The sequence below is a fragment of the Myotis lucifugus genome, unplaced genomic scaffold (genome assembly GCF_000147115.1).
Source record: "Myotis lucifugus unplaced genomic scaffold, Myoluc2.0 scaffold_0, whole genome shotgun sequence".
In the NCBI taxonomy this organism is placed as follows: Eukaryota; Metazoa; Chordata; class Mammalia; order Chiroptera; family Vespertilionidae; genus Myotis; species Myotis lucifugus.
Window position 1 is genome coordinate 24,605,998 of NW_005871048.1, and position 7,825 is coordinate 24,613,822.

Here is a 7,825-nt window from a genome sequence, read left to right on the forward strand (position 1 = left end):
AAAAATAGCTTCAAGTCATAAAATGCGGTGCACTGACCCCCCGGAGAGAATTATGTCCACAGGTCCCAGAACGATGTCTGTTATCCAACACCCTCGCTCCACGTCTGAGCCCTTTAGCTCCATGTGGTTTTTCCCTTGGGGATCATTATTGGGTTTTATAATGATTAGTTTGTGTATGAAAAAGGAAAGCTCAAGACTATAATTTCATACATACTTTAAAAAAACACATAAAGGAAATTCAGTAGCGAGACAAGTAATCTCCTGGAGCCTGCTGTGACCAAGAGTATACCTGTGAGAAGGACAAGCTGATAATTGAATGTCTCAGCACATAAGGGGGCAAACCACGAAGAGGAAAGCTTTGTGTCCCTCTAGCTTAGGAGGCCTGCTCTCCTGGTCTCCCCTTCAGACACAAGGCGAGCAGACAGAGAAGCAGAGAAGCAGACAGCAACTGTTAAACCAAATGATTACAGGAGCATCCACATTAGAAATTCAGTGACAAGGAGAGGGAAAATATTTCTCTTCTTTTTGGCAAACACATACTTAAGGAGACACTTTTCAATAAAGGCCTAAGTGAAGGGAGATGGAGGCAAAGGGCAGCTGAAAGCAAGGCCCAGAGGTAAAAAGTGGATTGATCGTAGAGCACCTGGAGGAGGAGTTAGAACCACATCAGGAGGCAGGGAGGCAGGCACGTACCTGCTGAATGGTTCTTCAGGTCCAAACCCGCAGAGGCTCTGCAAATTCCCAAATCATCTCATGGCAGAGACAGCACAGCACAGAGAATAGAAACCTGGCTTAAATCCTGGGCTGGCACCTCAATCTCTGTGGGACTTTAACCCAATTACTAAATAGCTCTGTGCCTCAGTTTCCTCTTCTGTGAAGAAGGATAACAATTAGGAGAATCAGTCCAAGAAAACACTTGCACCAGTACTTGGAACATAGCAACGACTGAATAAAGTTAGATTTTATTATATTCTTATCAACAGCCATATGAACATATTACTTGCTTTAAAAAAAAGTGTTGAAAACATGTCCTACCCACTTCAGCTCTACCTGAAATTTAATGCAAAGGAAAGGTAACTTCCTTACTTATTCCATTCCTTTGGTGGAATAAATGGAGAAGTTTTTTATTTGTATTCATCTTCTATGTTTCTACACACAAAAAGTAAATTCCTCAAAACAATAGAAAAAAAAGACCTGTGTGCCTTTTAGATGAAGATGAGTAGGGAAGAAGTCGGGAGCTCTGTTGCTCCGGGACAGAAAATTAAATGGTAGAAACTGGGAAAGAGAAACCTGTGGGAAATAAAAAGGGAAATGGCAGAAACAACTGAGGGTTGGTCTCTGGATTTTAACTTGGATGGATGTCATTTTGCCTGATAAAGTCCTGTCCAATTATCTAACCTAGTGATTCTCAACTGAAGGAGGTAGTAGCTAAGAGCAGGGAGAACTGAACTAATAGTGCCTGACATGTGTACATTGAGACTGAAAAATACAAGTTGAAGGATCATGTTGTAAGAGTCATATATAGGATCTTCTTGATTGAGAAAGTCTGTGTAAAGGGGCATGTGTATGATTTCATAGACATTCTCTTGGCCAAAAACTTTACTTTAACAAGTAGACATCATCTCTAATGCAAAGGCAGCCATGTAGCTGGTCTTCCTCATTCTACTCTTACTTGACTGTGGTCCATTCTCTACACAGAGCTTGAGTTATCTTTGCAAGTGCAAAGGTATATCACTCCCTGAAAAAGAACCTATCACCCTTAGAATAAATTCAAATTCCCACCATGGCATGTACTAGTAAAATCCTGCATTGTCTGGCCCTTGTCTTCTTTTCAACCTCCTTTTGTACCCCCAAGTTCATTACAGTATTAATGGTAATAATAACTGGCCTCTCAATACCCAGCCTATTCCTGCTTCGGGACCTTAGCACTGGCTATTCTCTCTCCCTGGAGCTCTCTTCTTACAGCTGCTCAGAGTAGTCAAATCTTCCTCAAATATCACCTCCTTTTCCAAACTACCCTATCTAAACAAAAGGTCCTTCAAAATTCTCTGGTCCATTTAATTTTCTTTACAGCACTTGTCACTACCTGAAAGTTTTATGTATTTTCTACAAGTTTATTATCTCTTTCTCTTTATTAGAACACTAGCGGCCCAATGCACAAAATTTGTGCAAGAGTAGGCCTTCCTTCCCCCAGCTGCCGGTACCAGCTTCCCTCCAGCACCAGGGACCCGGGCTTCCCTCGCAGCCTTAGCTTCATCCAGAAGGTCGTTTGGAAGGACATCCGGGAGGATGTCCAGTCTAAATAGCATATTACGCTTTTATTATTATAGATAGCTTCATGAGAGCAATGATCTTGTTTACCCAATATCTAGCATTGCGCCTGGCATAAAGTTAGCTCCCACTTGATTTTTGTTAAATATATAAATGAATAATATGCCGTTAAACGTTAGATAGTAAAATGGACAACAGAAAATGTGTTTACAATAATATATTTCTGAGGGTTGAATGGCTCAAAAAAAGATAGTAGGAAATTTTTCTCAGTGGTCAGACCAAAACACTTCAAGCAATAATTTATGTTTTCCGTTAATTGATGGCTCTGTCTTATCTCTTTTGCCTATAATTCAGGGCCTACCTAGCCTCCTATCAACCGTTGAAAGCCTATTAGATAATCTGTACGGAGAAGCTTGGGATAGACATGCAACAGAGAGAAGTCAAGATCATAACTGCAGACTCTAAAAACTGAAGTGGACCTTTGAGCCACTCTGCCATTCTGCCCTGATAATTCTTTTACTGGGACAGTCACTCAAGCGGTAACAGAATAAAATATTCATGAAAATGAAAAAGTATTTCAAAATAACTAAAGGCCAAGTAGAACTTCTCTTTCACAGGAATAAACATATACTTAATGCCATATTAAACTAATATGCTCTTTGAGACTGGAAAGAATGAGTCACTGATCTTGTAAATAAAAAATTCTGGCACAAACATGTTATCTGTTTGGCAATTTTACACATCCATATTTTATAATTACGTCCATGACTCCTTTTACTCATGTGAAGCTAGTTCCTTTCAAGCTTAAAGCAAATCTTGTATTAAAAACAGGCCAATGCTTTCAGTTTGTATTGATGTTCAGATAACTGGTTGTTTCAGACATAACTTAAGTAATCAATAATAAAACATGAGATATTAAGTAGATATTCAAATATTGATGTGATAACAAAATGTTATCTCTTTACGAATTTTATAGAATCATTCATCATAGATGCTTTAAGACATTGGATCTCACTTGTCAACTGTTTTCCAAAGTTGCAAGCAACTTAACTCAGAATTCCCCGGGGGGGAAGGGGGAAGTGAGAGGGAAAGCTTATTAAACATGGAAATTCCTCAGCCCCATTGGTAGAGGTCCTGTATCTATAGATTTAAGCGGAGGTTCATAAATCTGCATTTGCTTACAAGGCTTCCCAGGTGTTATGGAGGCCTGCCAAGCTTAGAAAACAGTGAATTTTAGTCCAACCTCCAGCTCAGTCTAGAACCCCTTCATCTACATTCCTAATAAACTGTTACTCTGATGTGTTTTGAACTCTTCCAGAGGAAGTAACCTCTATGTCGTTTATTAACCTTTATTGGAAAGGTCTGGCTGTCAGAAAGCTTTTGTTTACATTAAACTAAAATGGTTCTGGCAGTGACTTCCTTACATAGGTTTAGTTCTGCCCTCTGATGTAACAAGGGTTATTATATATGAAAGCCCTTCATGAATTTTAATACAGTTTTCAGGTCCCCACAAGTTGTTCTTTTACAGCCAAACAGCCAGTTTCAACAATTGCTCACAGATCCTTTATCATTGGAGGTACCCCTGCACCCCACCACACCATTTAATTCTCTTCTCAGAGCCCTCCCTTTCACTACTGTTAGAACTAGGGTTCCTAACCCAGCTTATGAGCCACTTGGTCCTGCAGAGCAATGGAATAACACATTGCCAGAGACCATACAGCACTGTACATACACTGTACTATTGGTTCTCAAATGCTGACATGTTGAATGATGCCACTATGTGAAGAAATTGTCACCAGTCCAAAGTGACATGAGAAAAATGACTAAATTCATTCGATCTAAAAGATTGTACTTTCTTCTGATATTATGTCCTGCCCAGGTCCTACTTAACTTTAATTTCCTTTTTTGAATGAAACTATAAGGATAATAAGTAGTTTTCTTGGTAGATTTGTTTTTCTTTGTTAATACTAGGAAGTTAGCCACTGTATGCTGATTAGGCCTATTTCTTTAAGAGTTGTACTGGTCGATACAGACCAAAATCTGGGAACCACTGCCATAGCCTTGCCTCCATTGCTTATATACTAGCGTTCTCTAATCTAACTCTTGAGTACCCATCATAAGATACAGTGGCTCACAAATAATTAGAATCATTAGATCATTAGAATCAACTGAGTTTTATGAAAATACAAATTCCCAGGCCCCACCACCAAAAATTATGATTCAGGAGGTGAGGTTCAGTAACTGTGTTTTTTTAAAGCTTCCCAAATGATCCTGAGAGTATCCAAGATTAGAAAGCACTTTCTATCGTGATGTGCATTTATTGGTATGTCTCCTCCCTGTATTTAAAACTTAATGTCACTAGGAAGCAGTGTTAATTAGATGAGCAGCCAACTGGTCAAATGTCTTAAAGCAACCAAGCAGATCTTGATATCCTATATAATAAAGAGCTAATATGCAAATGGTAATCACGCTCTCATGCCCTTGTGCCCTCGTGCCCTCGTGCCCTCATGCCCTCACGCCCTCATGCCAGGTCTGGGGGACCTGAGGCCACACCCCCTGCCCAGCGGGGCTTGACAGGGGACCTGAGGCTACACTCCCCGCCCTGCGGGGCTTGACTGGGGTGGGGCCAGCTGTGTCTGGGTCTCGCATGATTTCAAGGCGCACGTGGTGGGCGGGGACTCGACTCTGGGTCCCGCGGTACGCCCAGACTCTGACAGGAGGGAGATTTTCATTTACATTTTACTAATTTTCTTTCATCTCTGACACTTCTATTATAGAGAAAGGGCAAATAGCAATATTAAAATAGTTCCTCTAATTAATTCCCTTTTAATGTGCATGAATTTCGTGCACTGGGCCACTAGTCTGTATCATAAAAGGCCTGTGGTCATGATGCTGTAATGGCATCACAATCAAGCGAGCAGCTGCTCTTGTGGCGGGCGGGGGCGGGGGGGGGGGTGCCAGCAGCGTCCACGGAGCATGCAAGGCATCGCGGGCAGGGCACTGGCATCGTCTGCGGAGCATGTGAGGCGCTGGCAGTGTCCACGGTGCATGCGAGGCATCACGGGGCAGCGGACATGGCCCTGATGGCAGGCTAAGCCTAGGAGACCATACATGCACACGATTTAATCATACACTGGGCCTCTAATATTAGTATAAATGTCATCCTGTTCCCTCCCTTAGGTATGGACGCATCTGCAAATATTACATTTTCCTGCCTTTTTAGCTTTTCCTTTATTAGGCCAGGTATCCTCTGCTTTAGGTTTAGACACATTTTCTCTACCGGCTTAACCTACCCAATAAACTGACTCCTATTGAAGCATAATGCCAAAACTAATACATGATAATATTTATTAATATGAACACTAAACATTTATTAATATAGCTTCAGATCACCTTCATTTTTATAGAGGCACCAGCACACAAATGTTATTTGAGGTTTGGACCAATCCTTACTATCTGGTTTCACCTAAATTCCAACAAGCAGCTTTCCTTCATCCCATACATCTTGTGTTTAAAAATACAACTTCAAGTTACCACTTATTCAAATTACACAACTTTAAGCTATAACTTTTATCATATTTGCTACATTATCTTTTAGACAGATTATGTAATTTTCAATTCCAACCTATTGAATCTCTTTCCAGGAACTATCTTATGTAATTGGGTCCTATGTTATGTAAACTTGAGAAATATAACTTCTTTTTCAACAAAGAGGAGGGAAAAATGAAGACTGGGACACAAAACACTTAAGTTCCAGCCTTGACTGCCTCCAACTATCCATAGGGCATGACCATTTAGATATCAGTTTTCATCTGTAAAATATCAGCTAAAATTTTGGGATACTAGAGGTCTAAAATATAAAATCTTAAAATATGCTTTTGAAATAAGAGGCGCCTTTTTTATGTCCTTTTAAGTACTCATGCTCCCTCCATTTATCTATTAAACTTGTAACTTTAATAAATACAAATACATAAATAATAATAAAAATAAATATAAATACATAAATAATAATAAAAATAAATACCTAAATAATAAAATTTTTTAAAAAATATAACTTCTATGCTGTCAGTCAAGTAATTGGTGATATATCTATAATAATAAAAGCATAATATGCTCATTAGACCGGATGTCATTCCGGACGTCCTTCTGGACAACCTTCTGGATGAAGCCGAGGTGGAGGGGGCCGAGGCAGAGGCAGCTGCTGTGGCAGCGGGGGTCGAGCCCCTTGCACAAATTTCATGCATCAGGCCTCTAATATGTATATGTGTGTGTGTGTGTGTATGTGTGTGTGTGTGTGTGTGTGTGTATATATATATATATACATATATGTATCTTTTTATTGATTTCAGAGCGGAAGGGAGAGGGAGAGAGAAAGAAACACCAATGATGAGAGAGAATCATTGATTGGCTGCCTCCTGCATGCCCCCTACTGGGGATTGAGCCTGCAACCCAGGTATATGCCCTTGACTGGAATTGAACCCTTGACCTTTCAGTCCACAGGCCAACACTCTAAACACAGAGCCAAACTGGCTATGGCGTGATATACATATATTTAATAGTAACTGCAGAAAGCACAGTGTTAGAAATTATATATTATTATAATATATAATACTTGGAAGTGACTAATGTCACTCTTCAATTCCATTGGCTACAGCAAGATATAGGCCAAGTCTGATATTGATGGAGTGGGAAATAGGAAATATAATCTTCCTGTACAAAAGGGCCCCATTGAAAGGTGCCTGCAAATATTTTAAACACATAACATAGCCTATCACATCACCCATTTTGAAAATTGAGGTCAAATGTACCTTTCTCTATTCTTTTAAATTATTTTCCTTATTATCCAAAATTACTCAAATATGATAGTGATATAATTTTATCATTGAGATTTCTTATTGTCTAGAATGGGTCTGGAGATTTGAATTCATCTAAAATATATGTTATCATTAAGCTTCTCTTATTGTGGATGTCAATGACCTCTTAATGCAGTGATGTCTCTATGTTGCCAGCTTAAAGATTGTTCTTCTTGGTATATACAAGAAAAGCGGAAGTGCAGTGTTTTCTTTTAACATGATACTATCATTCCCAAGCAATGGACCTATAATTTTCATCTATATTTCTGAAAATAGCTCTAAAAATTGCTGCTGCTGTCTCTAGTGGTTTTTGCGAACCTCAGCTAATCCTTGACTTTAACTCTCTTGAAAGTCTTGTCCCATTCCTTTGTATTCTCCTTACTTACATGTTCTCCCATTCACAATTTACATAGCTGTCTTTCAGCCTTATCAGACATTTTATAGTACAAACATGCCAGGTCCTCTAGCTGCTTCCCATTTTCTTTCCACTGTGAGTATTTTTCATTGTGTAGTCAGAATTTTATAATTCATCCCTCCTCACCACTATTAAATTATACTCATTTTTTGAGTCTCCCCTTGAAAAAGTCTTTATTTTTTAAAGAAAATATTTCATAAACTATTATTTGATACTTCACCTTTATTATATCCTCATGGTTTATTTTTAATGGCATGATTATGAGAGGCAGCATAGCATAAAGGTT